The sequence below is a fragment of the Octodon degus genome, unplaced genomic scaffold, assembly GCF_000260255.1.
Source record: "Octodon degus isolate 3935 unplaced genomic scaffold, OctDeg1.0 scaffold00005, whole genome shotgun sequence".
In the NCBI taxonomy this organism is placed as follows: Eukaryota; Metazoa; Chordata; class Mammalia; order Rodentia; family Octodontidae; genus Octodon; species Octodon degus.
Genome location: NW_004524581.1, coordinates 18071137 through 18085883, shown reverse-complemented (window position 1 = coordinate 18085883; position 14747 = coordinate 18071137). Strand labels below are relative to the sequence as shown.

The window sequence follows — 14747 nt, the reverse complement described above, 5'->3', positions numbered from 1 at the left end:
TTACCAAGGCACAGGGCAACCCAAGGGGAGCGTTTACTAGCCTTCCCTGTCTTTTCAGCATGACACATTTCTATAACGTGACAGGCAGAATGTGGCTTCAAAACAGTAAAAGTAGCTGCCCCAACAAGGCAAATAAAGGAAACGCAACATCCCCAGCCAGGGATTGGCCAAAGGTACAGGAAACCAGGAAACCTATCCTAATCAAACAGCGTGCAAAAAAAAAAAAAAAAAAAAAACACCAAAAAAAATACCAAAAAACCTGACAAGGTCTCACCAAATCGTTCAGGCTGGCCCTGAACTCACAATGTAGCCCAGGCTGGCCTTCAACTCATGGCGATCATCCTGCTTCAGCCTCTCGAGTGCTAGGATTACAGGTGTGCACCACCACGTCCAGCTGATTTTTTCTTTTTTTTCTTTAAAGACCCTACATGCCGAGCAAATGCCAGCAAGCAAGCCTACCAGTGAAATTCGCTCCGGGGGGCCTCACTGGGGTTCTGGCCAGCTCAGCCATGCAGGAGGCTGGGGTCCATCCACAGAGCACCTCCACTCCAGGGATGTAGCTGGTGCCAAGCAGAGCAGCGGGCAGAATGCAACGGGCCAGGGGCCCTAGGGACACCCCTAAATGTCCCACACGGGAGGAAGGGCAGGGGAACTTGCCTGTGTCCATCCACACAGAGACGACGGCAAGGCTTGGGCTTAACCAAAGGGAGCCTCCAAGGAGGGATCTCTGGTGCCCACGCGGGCACCAACGGGGAGGAGAGCCAAGGATCTGCCCAGGCTGGAGGCGGGGCAGAGGCAGAGATGAAAAAAGGATCTCACCTAATCCCCACAAGAGCCCCCTCCAGGCTCAGTGCTATCCTGATGGGCTCTGTCCCATCCAGTACTAGAACCTCAGGGGGTGCTAAGGGCAGCAAAGACACCTCTGGATGATGGCTCCTAGGGCCCCTGCTCCCTGGGCACGGCCCCAAGCTGGATGAGGGATTCAGCCCAGGACCAGGTGCTCCTTGTCCCCCTTCTCCACACTGAGGTGCAAACCGAGGGCCAGCAAGCTCTCCACTGCTAAACCTCAGGGCCGTCCACACTTACATTTTCCTCACAAAATGGGGGCCCACGAGCGTCTCTGGGGCAGCACCCGTGTCCCCCACCACTGGCATCCTGCTGAGTGTTTCCAAGGGGCTCTGGAGGACATGAGCTGTTGGCTCCCACATCCCTCCTAGGCCCTTCCACCCGTTTCGCCAATGAGTAAGGGGGGACTCTCCCAGTCACTCCTAAGTGCCAGGCAAGGGTTGGGCCCATCACAGGGGCAATGGCAGTGGCGGCAGGCTTAGGGCCAGTGCTGGGCATCTTGGACCTTTAGCCTCACTGTACTGGACAGGCCAGATGCATGCTCCACAGGCAGGTGTGAAGCTCCAAGAGCACTCTGCTCCGTGCTGCAGGGCCAAGGGGGAGGGTACCCATTGCCGGGTTCAGCTTTGTGCTTTGCTAACTCACAGCTTCTGAGCAACCAAGTGGTGAGAAGAGACAGTGAGAACACGATGCCCACCCACTCAACCACTGTGGGCAGGGGACAAGCTCTGGGGCCAGCCGAGGACACGCTAGCCACACAGGGCAGGTCAGGGCCTCACGGGCAATGCAGAGAGAGCAGTGTCCAGCAGATGAAAGGGCCACCCCAGCCAATACTGGCTCAGGCTGTCTCCAGGGAAGGAGGTGACCCTGAGCCTGCACAGGTTCAGACCAGAACCAACTGGCCCGGCTCCCCCAACCCACTACCCTCCTGCTCACCTTGGCAGGCAGGACATCACTCCTCGTGGCTTTGGAATCCAATTAGCTATCCTGGGTCAGCCAGGCCACCAGGATTCAGATCCTGGAGATATCTGACCCAGGAAGGTATCTTGGGGAAACTGAGGCCTGCTAAGGACAAAGGGCTGCCCGTGGCCCTGTGAAGATTGGAGCCACAGGGGTTGGGAATGTTTAGATAGAGACCCCCAACTGTGCCAATGTGCCTGCCTCACAGATGGGTAAACTGAGGCTCAGGACAGGACTAGACCTGACGAAGGTGGATTACCAAGTGTTCCAGAGTGGTCTTCCTGGGTTGATCCCACAGTCAAGACAGAGCCGCCTTCTGTGACCCCAACCTCAAGTTCAGGAAGTTGCAACACTTCCTCGGTTCCACAGTAACCAGCTACTGCTTCAGGAATACACTGAAATGTTTTTGTTCCCTCCTCTGTGCTGGCCGGCACGGGGCCAGGCAGTGAGGACACAGAGCGGAAAGAGGGGCTACGGAAGGGGGGCACAGTCCTAGCCCCAAGCCGCGTTACCCAGGGCTCTGGAGAGTGGGAGGACAGGCGCGAGAGGATTCTCATTGCAAAGAAGTCCGCAGTGTACGAGAGTATTGGGGGAAGGGTCTGAGGGGTGGCTTTGAGCTGGGCTCCTGGGGATGTACAGGGTTTACCACATTGGGGGACAAGGCTGGAGGACCTGGGATGTGCAGGGGCTTGAGGGGCACTGGAATGCCACAAAAGCATCATGGGACAAGACTGCTCAGGAGACTAGGGGAAGAATTGGCCTGGAAGGAGGATGGAGGCCCGAGGCAGAAGGACAGAGCTGCACAAGTAGACCAGGAAATAAAGACCCTTCCTGGGCCTCTGCTTCTCCAACTGTGACTTGAGCATCTTTTGACAGAGGGGGACAAGAGGAGCTGAGCACAAAAGGGAAAGGAGCTGGGTGTGGTGCTGCACACCCTAAATTCCAGCACTCAGGTGGTGGAGGCAGGAGGATCCCCAAGAGTTTGAGGCCAGCCTGGCTACCTAGTAAGGCCAGATCCCTACGGCCTGCTTTCAGCGGGGGCGCAAGTGTTCCCAGTTGGCTTCTGTGCACAGGCTCCACTAATTCTCAGATTCATCCCCAAGCCTGACCTTTCTTAGCACCTCTGCCGACCACCTTGCTCCAAGCCAGCAGCATCTTTCCTGAGTTACCATGAAAGATGCCCTGCCAGGCAAGGGATGCAGGTCAGCAGCAGAGCACTGTGTGACACGTCCATGTCCTAGAGGCTGAGCCGGGGGGCCACACACACACAGACACACACAGACACACACACACACCCATGTCTCCCCACTGGGAGCAACTGCCACATGCCCTGTTCTCAGTGCCCCAGCCACAGGGATCAGCTCCACGGCACAGCAGAAAGCCTCAGCGTGTCACTGAAAATCCTCCGGTAGCTGCTGAACCACTGAGCGTGAAGTCAGCAGGGGCTTTTCCTGGGCTCAGTGAGAGCCCCTGCGACCTGGTCCCTGGGCGCTGCAGACCTCGGCTTCTGTTTCCCATCTTCTGCTCCGGCCAGTCATGCAGGACTACCCTGTCCTAGAGTACGCCCTGCAAGTACCTGTATGGTGGGGCCTTTGTAAGCAGTGTCCCGTCTGCCTGTGGACAGGATTCATGCGCACATACACACACGCAAGCACGCACGCACGCGTGACTCTTTGGGGTCTCCGTTGACATGCAGCCTCTTCCAAGAAGCCTTCCTTGACCGCATTGACAATGTCTAAATTCACACCTCCCGCCTCCCCATGTCACCTCCTCCTGGTTTATTGTTCTCTGAGCACCTCTCAGAACTCAGGACATCACTGTGGTTGACCTGACATCTATCTCATTTGTTTGAATGGGAGTGGTGTGTGGGGGGGGGGGGCCCTTCCTAGAGTTCCCCCCGTAGCCTCAAGGTTGGATGCACAGCAGGTATTCAGTACACTCAGCACCTGAATAAATGGACTCATCCCTCCTGGTGGAAGGGCAAAGTATCTCAAGCACCCATCTCCCCAGGAGCAGAGCACTGGGGCTTGAGACACTCAGGGACAGCTTGTCCAGACTGGTGTGCAGACCCCTAGCAGAAAGCAAGCACACGCTGGTCCCCGTGCCTGGCTCCCCAGGCCTCACAGGGAAGCAGGGCTTGGCCTGGGGAGGAGGCCCCCTTCTGATGCACTTGGCTCTGGGCACCAAGGACAGCCTCAGGAGCAGTGTGGAAGCAGGAGGCGGCCAGCCCACTGCAGTGGGGGCTTCGTATTCTGGTAGCTCTTTGTAAGGCTCCTTCCTCCTCTGGACCTCAATCTCCATGTCCGAAAAACAGGGATGGGAAAAGCTGCCAATGGTCTGAGGAACCCGGCTCTTTGGGGCCTGGGACGGATCATGCCAGGGAGGGAGCCACAGCCACAGATTCTTGCTGAGAGGACATTGACTTTACAACTCTCCTCCCAAGACAACCACTTGTGGCCAGCGGGCCAGACCCTGGGAGAGGGGTGTCTTGTGGCTGCCGGGGACCCTTTGTCTACTCCAAGTGACAGTCAGCCAAATCCAGGGCAGCCCTGTTTGAGCCCACAGAATGAGGGGACATGGCCTGCTAGAACTAGCTGTCCTCAGAGACCACAGCAGACTTCACCTGTCCCGGGCCCAGGGGCTCCAGGGAGCTGAGGCTCCAGGAAAGGCCAGCGTCCCCACAGCTTCATAGGGACCTCTTCCTGCCAGGGCCTCATCCCAGCAAAGGCTCCCACGGTGACAAGGCAAGGCTGAGCCCTGGGTAGATGGCCAGTGCCCTCGGTATCAGTGCTAGCTCTGCAAGGGACCCGTCCCTGCTGAGGTCATGAGGAGTTGGCCTGGACAGTCTCCATGGTCTGTCTGCACCCATGTCATCATCACCGTGTTTGGTAAGAAGACACTACATCCCTGACATGACAGTGACACAGGACAGCATGTGACTCCGGATGGTGTGCAAAGGACAAGACCTCCCGTTGCTCTCCCAACAGCCTGAAGGCATGCGGCTGCAGCAGGAGGCAGTGTGGACTCCAGGTGAGCTGCGCTCCCTACAGAGTGCCTGGGTTCTGCAGCCTGAGGACACTGCAGGACATGTCCTGGCACAGTGGCAGGGTGAGCGGGGAGGCAGACTGGGAAGCAGGCACTAACCTCAGCCCCACCGCCACCCGGCCACCTCCCAGCAAGGGCTCCAGTTCATAGCTGGCAGAGGCCAGGAAGCTGGACCACCACCCTGTCCCATTAGCACACATGACCACCTGATCAGCCGATGCCAGGCCACTTTCTTCCCTTCGGGCCTCAGGGATGCTGTCGGGGCCTCCCTCCCAGTTGACTTCCATGTCTCAAATCCAAGCCAGGCCTGGCATCTCCAAGACTCTTACCAAAGGTGGACAGGGAAACTAAAGAGGACCGTGGGCAAATAAGAAAAGCCACTGCCTCCAGAGAACCCACTTTGCCTACTCTAGCCCTGAGCTCGTCTGGAGAGAAATCTGGGGAACACGATCCCTCCAGAGTGAGTTCCTAGAAACAAGTTCCCCATTTCTCCATGTCATGAGATACACATGGGGAACATGACCTGGAACTTGCCAGAAGGAGGAGCTTGTGGGAGGGGAGGAGCAGCCAATCTCTGGGGTGCAGCATATGGGAGGATGTTATTTGGGGGTGATACACATAGGGTATATGCCATTCATTCACCTCACAGCCATTAGCTGAGGTGGCTAAAGAGGTCGCTTGTGGTTTTGAGAATCACAGATCCCAGGAATCCAGGTACTAGAAGTGTGGGGGCCCTGGGATAGGGTGGATCACAGGTCTTAGGTGCCTCTGGGGAGCAGGCTATGAGGCAGGCCTGAGAATTCTGGGCCCATGAGGATTTCACACCCAGAACAGGCCCAGTCCCCTTCCCTAAAGGGATCTGTCTGGCAGATGAAGCACAAGCAGAAATGGGGCATAAAGCAGGAGAGAAATGGACACTCAACTCGCAGGGTCATGACCCCAGCACAGGACAGGATCCAAGAATCAGAGCAGAGTATCCTGCTCTTCTCTGGGATCAGAAACACACGGCCATCCTGGGGCCCAAGAGCCAGTGGCCAAGACATCCCTCAACTCACTTCCTGCCAGCCACAAAGCCCATTTCTCAAAACCTAGACACAACAACCATGGCTGTGTACCAGGGAGGTGGCATGACTCATCCATGGTAACAGAAAAGGGACACTACCCGCGGACCTCCGGGCCAGGCCTCTCGAAGACTGCGGGTGCTCCTGTGATGGCAGGGTTCCTCTGCACTGAGAGGACACAAACCCAGGCAATGTGGCCAGCACCATGGAAACTGGCCTCCCGACCCCTCAGGGAGCTCAAACCAACCCTGCCGGCCTTCCTGGAAGAGGGAGTGGGTAGGGACTTCCCTCGTCACCCTCATTCCTAGCATTTTCTTGGCACAATGAGCCCTGACTTTTGGTGCACCTCCTAGAGGCCTTGACAAGTTAGCTTCTAGATGAAGTCAGCTCTCCCAGGAGGCCACACCTGCCTGCCACTGTCCCAGCCCTTATTCCAGGTAGAGAGCCCAGAGCGGTCAGTGAACCTGATCAGGTCTCCCCTGTTCCCCTAGCCTCAGTGAAAGCCAGGATAGAGGCAGCCATTAAAAACAACGTCTTTTCTGCAAAAGAGGTCATACACCAAGCTGGTCTGGAAGGGTCTGTGGTCAGGGGGATGACACACAGCAATGCTACCCACTCACGGGCTAGGGACTCTAGGTCCTTGGACTTGGCCCCCAGTTGTGACATTGTCTTCTGGTGCCCACACTGATTTAGGGATCTGAAGAAAGCTGTGGATCACCTCTGTAGGTAAAGGCCAGGTCACAGGGGTGGCCTGGGGATTGGGGCCGTGTGCCCTGTGGGCCAGATTTAGGCTCTTTCATTTGAACAGCTGGCAAGTCTTTGAGGCCCATCAGCAGGGCTGAGGCAGAGGTCCTAGTCCTTTGCCCAACTGGCCTGGCCTTTGGAACTGCCCAAGCAAAACAGATTTGTATTCTGGTAACAAAAGCAAGGAAAGAAGAGGAGGTGATAAAGCGGCAGACAGCTGCAGGCCCAAGCAGGGAACTTAGGGGGAAGAACCAGGAAGGGACTTTAGGGAGAAATCCTGTGCATGTGGGCCTGGCCCTGACCCCCCAACAAGAGACCACTGGGGAGGGGGTGGTGCCAGCAGGTAAACTATCCCAGAGCCCAGCCACAACTCCAGAACATTTAGCCTGGGACTTCAAAAAAGGGTCCCACTGGCATCCTGAGTGTAACTTTGCATTTGGGGCTCCACAGTGTGACAGGAGCCAATGCTACTGTTTGCCGAGCACTCGCTACCTGCAGTGCACTGGGTGCACTGTCCCCTAACTCCAAGGAGAAGGCAGTGTGACCCAGCTGCTACGTAAATAGTAAGTCTTTAACAGACGTGGAGGCTGAGGTCAGAGAAGTAAAAGATAACTTGTGGCCGAGAGCTGACCCCAAGCTGATGGAAAAGGGCGGAAACAACTGCATTTCCTCAGGGATGTTGGCGTGCACGACCCTGACGGCACACCTTGGGTAAGTTGTCTGAAAGGTGCAAATAATAGGACACAGCTGGCACACTCCATGCCCACACCCAGACCCCACACCCCAGGGGCCATGTCTTGCTGTATGGCCTGTGACGGTCATGTACGGCCCTGGGCTTGGGGTTCCTCCACCTGTGAACCAGAAGGGTGGGGAGGTTCTCAAAGGCATTTCCCACTTGCAAGGCCTGGAGAAAACTTAGGGACTCTCCTCCAGAGGTGTCTGAGCCCAGGCTGCTGGTTGCTGGCAGCTGTGCGCCCAGCTTCCCAGTTGTGGTCAAGGTCCACTGTGGGCAGGGGTGGGAGTGGGGCAGGGGCCCTGCAGGCAGGGCAAGGTCCAGGCCATGTCAGGCCCTCCCTCTTGAGTACTACTCACCTGGGCTGGCACGGTGACTGCAGGGTAGAGAGAGAAGGCTTCTGCCTGTTTTCCATCACAGAGGAAGTGACAGCAGGAATAAGCCAGCCTGCTATTAGCCCCGAAAGGAACAAAGCCAGCACATTAGAGCTGGGGCAGGTGGGAAAGCCACTTAACCTTCGTACTGAGACCCTGCCCTCCCTGGAATGATTCTGTGGGATATGGCTACCCCACAAGGTGGCCCACCTTTGGAGACACGTGCTGCGGGGTTGAGGCTCTCAGGCCACTGGGAACACCCCATATGGAACTCAGAGGCAAAACCCTCCTTCAGCAGGGTTCCCAGAGCAGGGCAGAAAGAGTATTTATTTATGTGCTTGAAAGAGCAGAGAAGGGGGCTGGGCCTGGCCAACAGTAGATGCTCAATAAATGTTTAATGAGCGCCTGGGCTGGGAGAGACCGGGTTCCAGGCCTGGCTCTGTTGTCCATTCAGTGCTGACCTTGGATGAAGCCAACTGGGGTGTGTTTTTGAAGCTTCAGTGTACAGGGCTAGAAAAGAAAGGCCAGAGTAGGTAACCCAACGGGTGTCCCTTATTCTCCATGCTTAGGAGCTCAAAGCCCAGTGCCAGGGAGGTCCCGAAGAATACAGCGACGCTCCAGCTCCTCTGCCTGCTGCACCCCAGCTCTGGAGGATAGCACAGGGTGCTAGGGGGCAGGGATCCAACCCTTCGGGTAGAGCAGGGTGAGGGGATAAGAACTGGGCTGGGGAGGGAAGAGGACAGAGAGGGAGTGTAGTCTGTGTTCAGGCCAGAAACCAAAACAGACTTCTGGAAAGAAAGAGCCACTGAATGGACAAAGCCATCAGACTCCACGCCCTCCCCCACCCAGCAGCTTGGTCATTTCCTGGTGTGCAATGAATTGGACAAGTGTCTGGGAAAGACAGGGTAGGCGTGTGTGTGTGTGTGTGTGTGTGTGTGTGTAGACACCAATGTACACACCTGGGCGAGGGGAGGGAGGATAGGTAGCTGCCAAGCGGGGCATGGGCCAGAGAACACGGGAAGCCCCTGGGTCCCCATCACTCAGACCAGACATGGCTAGGTGGCTCACCAACCCCTGGGGATCCCAGTCCTGCCCTACAGTGTCCTCCACAAGCAAAGAGAACAAATCAGGCCGCCAGTCCTTGTCAACCTGCTGCTGTCAGGTAGTAGGGCTCTCAGCAAGCAGGGCTGTTGGCAGGTCTCTGCCCTCTGTTGGACCTCAGTTTCCCCCCTAGTACTGTGAAGAATCTGAGCTGGAAGATCTTGAGAACCACCTATCCTCTGACAGTCAAGATGCCACGGAAAAACACACACTTCCCATCCTTCACCCTCCTGTACCCTGGAGAGCTAGGAAGGCAGTGCTGGTCCCCAGCCTCTGTCTCAGGACAGGGCTAGGGCACAGCAGCTTCCCACACCGTCTGTCCTCAACAGCCTGCCACAGCCAAAACCTTGAAGTGGTTACAATTACAGCCAGGCTAACAGGATTAGGGGAGCGGTGAAATCTAAGAAATCTAATTAGCTCAGACACCCCGGCCTCCCCTGACACAATCCTGCAGTAACCCCGGCAGCTGAGCCCAACGGATGGGGTGGCCCAGGGCCTTCTCCGTCCCCTGTACAGGTGAGCTGGGCACAGTGCGCTTGCCCGGCTGCCTGCTGCCCGGTATCACATCAGCGGCAGCCTCATCCTGGAGTGGCACTTGGTTGCGTTCCGCAACACCAGGCACAGGGATACAGAGTGCAGGGCAGATGGAACCCAAGGGCCCAAGCCCAGCCACCCACCTGGCCTGGAGACCTGCTCCACCAGAAGAAGTCATCCTCTTTAGCTACTGAAGCTGCAGCAGCCCAGGGGATCTTAGGGCTGGAAATACCTGCGTCCTGCTCTAGAGCCCCGGCCAAAGGTGAACACGCTATGCAGAAGCCCAGGAGTGGTCAAGGCAATGCATAAGGATCCGCACAAGTTCCAGCTGCAAGAAACTGTGCCTCAAGCACGGTACACCCTGCTGCCCAGCGGGGGCAGGTGGACAGCTGAGGCCCACCTGCAGCCTCTCTCTTATGCCAGCTCCTCCCATTCCTGCGGTCCACACTGGCTCCTGTACCTGAGCCCCCAGGGCTCCCACTCTGTGGGCCATGATGGGCATAGCATGAAGAGCTTATGCCAGCTGAGTCCTGGCTTTGCCTCAAGTCTTTTGACCTCTCCCAGCCTCCGTTTTCTTCTCTGTTCAATGGGGGCAATCCCAACCAGCAGTAAGCTCCTGCTGTTGTTATCAAGGCTAAGCAAATTTGGGGAACAAATCTATAGTACAGCCACCAAGTGCCACCAGGGAAAGGGGCTCTATGTCTTCCTGTCCTCACATGCCCGTGGCAGGTGGCCAGCTGGTGGTGAATTATTTATTTGGGCTGATCTTCCTGCCCTTGCTAGACGTCAGCTCCTGAGGAACAGGAACTGTGGGGCCCCTGCCCTGTCATTCCAGCTCTAAGGGAAGTGACAAGAGGCAGACCTGGCCCCCAAAGGTGGGTGACAGTGAACCCCTCAGAGAGACCCTTCCCCGCTGTTCCCAATGTGCTGCTAATGAGCCCCGGAAGTAGCCACTTGGAAGGGGTCCCTTTCCCCATGGCAATGTAGATGCAAATCTTGAAGCCACGATCATTCAGGGGAAAAAAAAAAAAAGTGTGGTCTGAAAGGCCCTCAGCCCTCAAGCCCAGGCTGAAGACTGAAAGCTCTGGATTTCCAGACAGCTCTGCATGCTAACACAGCTGGGCTCTGAAGGCAGCACAGGGGCTATCAGTGCCTATCACAGGGGCATGCAAGCTGACAAAAAGCACTGATAGGCAGGCAGCTTTTGGAACATGCTTCTAGCATCCCAAAACCAGCCCCTTCATGCTCTCTATCCATTCTATACCAGGGCCTGCTAAGCCTTCAGAGGCCCACGCCCACATATGCTCCACCTGCCTAGCAGCTAAATGATACAGTGAGCGTTCTTCCCTTGAACCCACTTTACAGATCAGGAAACTGAGGTCTAGCAGAATAAACTCATTGGCCTATAGCAGGCAGCAAGCTGCAGCCTCCTGCCACCTTTTCCTCCCCTCTATCTCCACTGATAATGGGAAAATCCAATTACCACAGGATGAATTGGTGACAATATCAAGGCCTATTCCCAGATTGTTGGCATTGGTATTCTCTGCCTCCCTCCATCCTTGAGGGTACAGTCCTGTCCCTGTCTCCCTGCTGGATCTCAGAGACCCAACAGGCTGCCCTCTCTGGCCTCAGTCAGGGCTTTTGAGGACAAAGAGCACACACTCCCCCCTCAGAGGGCGCAGGCAGAGGCCACTGTGTCCTGCAGAGAGGTCAGGGCAGTTACCAGGCGAGGCCGCAGCAGCGTCCTGGGTAATTACAGCAGCCTGGCCTTTGTTGTCCACACAAACCCAGGAACCTCATAGAGATGCAGCAGCGACAGGACCCTGGCCAGGGCCCAGGGGAACAGACTTATGAATGAAACTGTACAGGACCCAGTCTCCACCTAGCAGGCCCTACTTCCTGGTCCCAAGACAGGGGCCCACAGATGCTTCCCAAGATTAACTTGTCGGTGCCTGGGGTACCTGGGTTTCTTAGCATGATACCTTACCCTGAGATGGGGTCACAGTCAGACCCTGGGCCCTGGCCAAGACCAGACAACACAGTAGCCCTGGCTTCCTAGGAAGGCCCGCCATTGGCCGCAAAGTGTCTGCCTTCTTTACCCACCCTGTCCATCAAGGAGAAAAGTAAAGTTTGCAGGGCTTCTCAGCTCGGTCATCATGTTCTATCATGAGTCAACTTGTGGACACCTGTCCTGTGTTGGGTTATCTCTGTGAGTGTCAGGGACAGAGAGAATGCTGTTATGTATTGTAGCTAGAGAGGGGTGTGTGTGTGTGTGTGTGTGTGTGTGTGTGAGACCCGTGGCCAGAACCTCATTCCTGGGCCTTTCTTCTTCGTTTTGCCCCTGGGTCTCCCCGCTTTCCTTAGAAGGGAAAAGACATCCTGTTAGCCAGCAGCGTGTCTCTTCTGCAGACAAGGCTGTTTATTCAAAGGATTTCCTAAGTCCAGCCATTTCTTTCCCCACTCTTCTCTGTGAGCCTCAAATCTCCAGCCCAACTCCGAGAGCCTCCCTACCTAGCTGCTCCCCACAGCCATTGCCACCAACAAGCCCACTTGAGTGGCAACTTTTGAGATTTACAGCATTCATAACCCATCTGATTCCTCAGATGCCTTTGTACTTTGGGGTGGGGGGAGAAACAAAACAAAACAAAACAAAACAAAACACCACCAAATCATAAAACTTCCCTGGAAGGAAACACTTCTCTCTAAGAGACCCCACCGCCCCAAGACACACGTGCTCCCTGGCTGATAGGGCTTTCAATGTGTCTTTTGTTTTATGCTGCTGTTTCAACATCCTCAACTTGAAGGGGGAAAGGTCAGCACTGCTTGGGGTGTTCGCAGACCCAAAAGCCCAGGAATTGTTCCTCCTTGGGACTCTCCTCAAAAGGCCCCCAGAACCGAGAAAGCCAGGGGTCGCTCCCTCCTCTAAACTTCCCAGAGCCCTCACAAGCAACTTTTCCCCTCCTGGGCCCAGGCAAAGGCAGGAGGAAGCAAGCTGAAATTCAGCAGCGGCCAAGCTGCCGTCCGTCCGGGTTCTCCAGTCCCTCTGCCTGGCCCTTTATCTGTTACTTCACAAAAACAATAAGCAAACCCAGGCACCTCTGGGAACAGCCTCTGGCCTCCTGCCCTGCCCTGTGTAACCAGCCTGTCCTCACACCCACAGCCGGCGGAGGAGGAGACTGCACTAGTTAACCCTCTGGTCTACCAGGCCCGGTTCCCAGGTTGCAGCAGGGAGGCAAACTGTTGCTCAAGGAAACCCTTCAGAAAACCCTTGGCACCGGGGCAGTTCGGCCCCACCTCCACGCAGTGCCCCGCCGCGACTTCCGCGCTGCCCACTGCCCTTTCAAATTTGCAGGGGTGGGCTCCACTCCCCCAGAACCCTAGGCGTCCGTCTTGGGGGGGCTGCAAAAACCCCAGTCAGCACTGAGAAGGAGGGACTAGCTGGCCGAGCGCTGCCCTCACCCCGCCTGCCCAGCCGCCAGCTTCTTGGAGGACCTCAGAGAGAACATTTGTTTGGGCTGCCAAGTTAAATCTTCCTCCCTCATGTCAGGGCATTGGAAAAGCAGTGAGGGGAGTGGGGAAGGGGGGAGCAGTGGCGGGGGGGGACGAGGGAGGGAGGGAAGGAGGCAGGCGGCAGGCTCGGAGCCCCACTCGGCCACTGCTTGCCTAGGAAGCTGCTGCTCGCGGACAGAGCGGCCCCAGCTCCCGGCACCCTAGAAAAGACCCGGACGCCAGGCTCTCACGATCCGCGCGAGGTGCCCGAAGCCCTGGGGCTCGGCCCGGGAGACGTACTCGTTCCGCGCCCAGCTGGAGGGGAGAGGTGGAAGAGGAGGGCTGGGAAGGGAAAAGTTTGGGACAGGTAGAGGGGTAAGGCCAGGAGGCCTTGTCTCCGGGCTGTCCCCCGGGGAGGGCTGGGGGGCCCCGGTCGGCGGCCCCGGCGCGCTCCCGAGCGCCCGCCCTCCCGCCTGGGTTGTTTACATTCCTGGAGTGTCTTTTAAACCCCGGGCTGAGGCCGGCTCCCGGCCTTCTCCGGCGGCTCCGGGGCAGTCTCCCGTGAAAATCTGCTAGCGCACAATGGCCGGGAAGGCTGCCGCCCCTCGCCCGCGCCCCCACCGCTCCGGGGCGGGGAGCCTGCCCTCCGCATCGCGCCCTCTCGCTGCCCGGTCGGCTTCCTGGACAGATGTCCCCGGCGAGGGGGCGACGCGCGCCCGCTGCCTGCGCCCCAGCCGCCGAGGCCGCGCTCCCCACTGTTTTCTCCTAATACAGACGCCAGGAATGTGAAGCAAGCTCCCACACACAGTTCGCCCCACCTACGACCCCAGCACCAGCCCCCGTCAGGCCCCATAACCTCCGCCCCGGGGCCAGCCTCCCACTCCCCGGGGGCCACTGCAGCCAGAGACCGAGAGGAAGAAAGAACACGGGGAAATTACTTTCGTATTTGCAACGCGCGCGCGCATACATGCACATCTTCCCCCTCTCTGGGTTCTTCTCCTGGCTGGGGCAGCCCCCATCAAGCGTGGGCCCGAAAGCCCCACGGGTTTCCAAAAGCCCCACTAGAACCCCCTCCACCTCTACACACCCCTCGGCGCTCCCTGCTCCGCACAGCGCGCCGTTTCCCCCAGCCATTCCCACACAACCAACTTAACCGCGCCCCCACCTCGCATTTACAAAAGTGTACGTTTTCCCTAGAAATTCAGATGCATAACTTAACACCACTATCCCCCGCCACCCCGAAATCCCGCGCCTTCTCCGGCGGTCCCAGTACGCACACAGAAGCACAACTTCAAATCGCTCCAAAGGAGGTAAAGGAGTCTGAAGCGGTCCTTCCCCGGCCTTCCTTACTCCCTTCTTCCGAGCCCGGTCGGTCTGGTTCCCGGGGTTCTAGGCTTGGGCTGGAGGAGCGCCGGCAAGAGGCGTGAGGTGGGCTCGGTCCGCGCACGCACTGCCTACCGCACTCGCGCTCCGCACGCCCGGAGCTCCGGCCCCTGCGCGCAGCCCGAGCCGGCTCGGCGCAGCCGGGCGCTCGCCAGGCAGCTGCCCGGGCCTCCGCCCCCGGCCACCGCGGGGAGTGCAGCGAGCCGCGCTGCGGGCCACCCGCCCGACCCGAAGGACCCTTGAAGGGAAAAGCCCCAGCGCTCAGCACGCCACGCTCGCACCTCAGAATCTGCGGGGAGCCGAAGAAAGCCTTGGGGCTAACGGGCTCCTGGCTCCGTCCCCAAACTTACCAGGCGCTGCGAGCACCGCTGCCACCGCTGGAGGACGCGCCGCTGCCGGCGAGGGCCGGCTGGGGCCCGGAGGAGCGCGGCGAGGGCGCCGGGATCGCGCAGCTCGGCTCTGCCCCCGCTCCGCTCC

The 14747-nt window shown here is 57.9% G+C and overlaps 1 protein-coding gene across 5 annotated transcripts in view; it reads right to left on the bottom strand.

Annotated features, from left to right (window-relative positions):
* The window catches only part of Zmiz1 (zinc finger MIZ-type containing 1), a 193413-nt gene extending 178672 nt beyond the window's left edge, over positions 1-14741 (bottom strand). For all 5 annotated transcript variants that reach the window (XM_004624081.2, XM_023719073.1, XM_023719072.1 and 2 more), the window contains exon 1: positions 14621-14741. The gene's annotated coding sequence lies outside the window, so the exon portion shown is untranslated. The remainder of the gene's footprint in view (positions 1-14620) is intronic.
* Between the last annotated feature and the right edge of the window lie 6 nt (positions 14742-14747).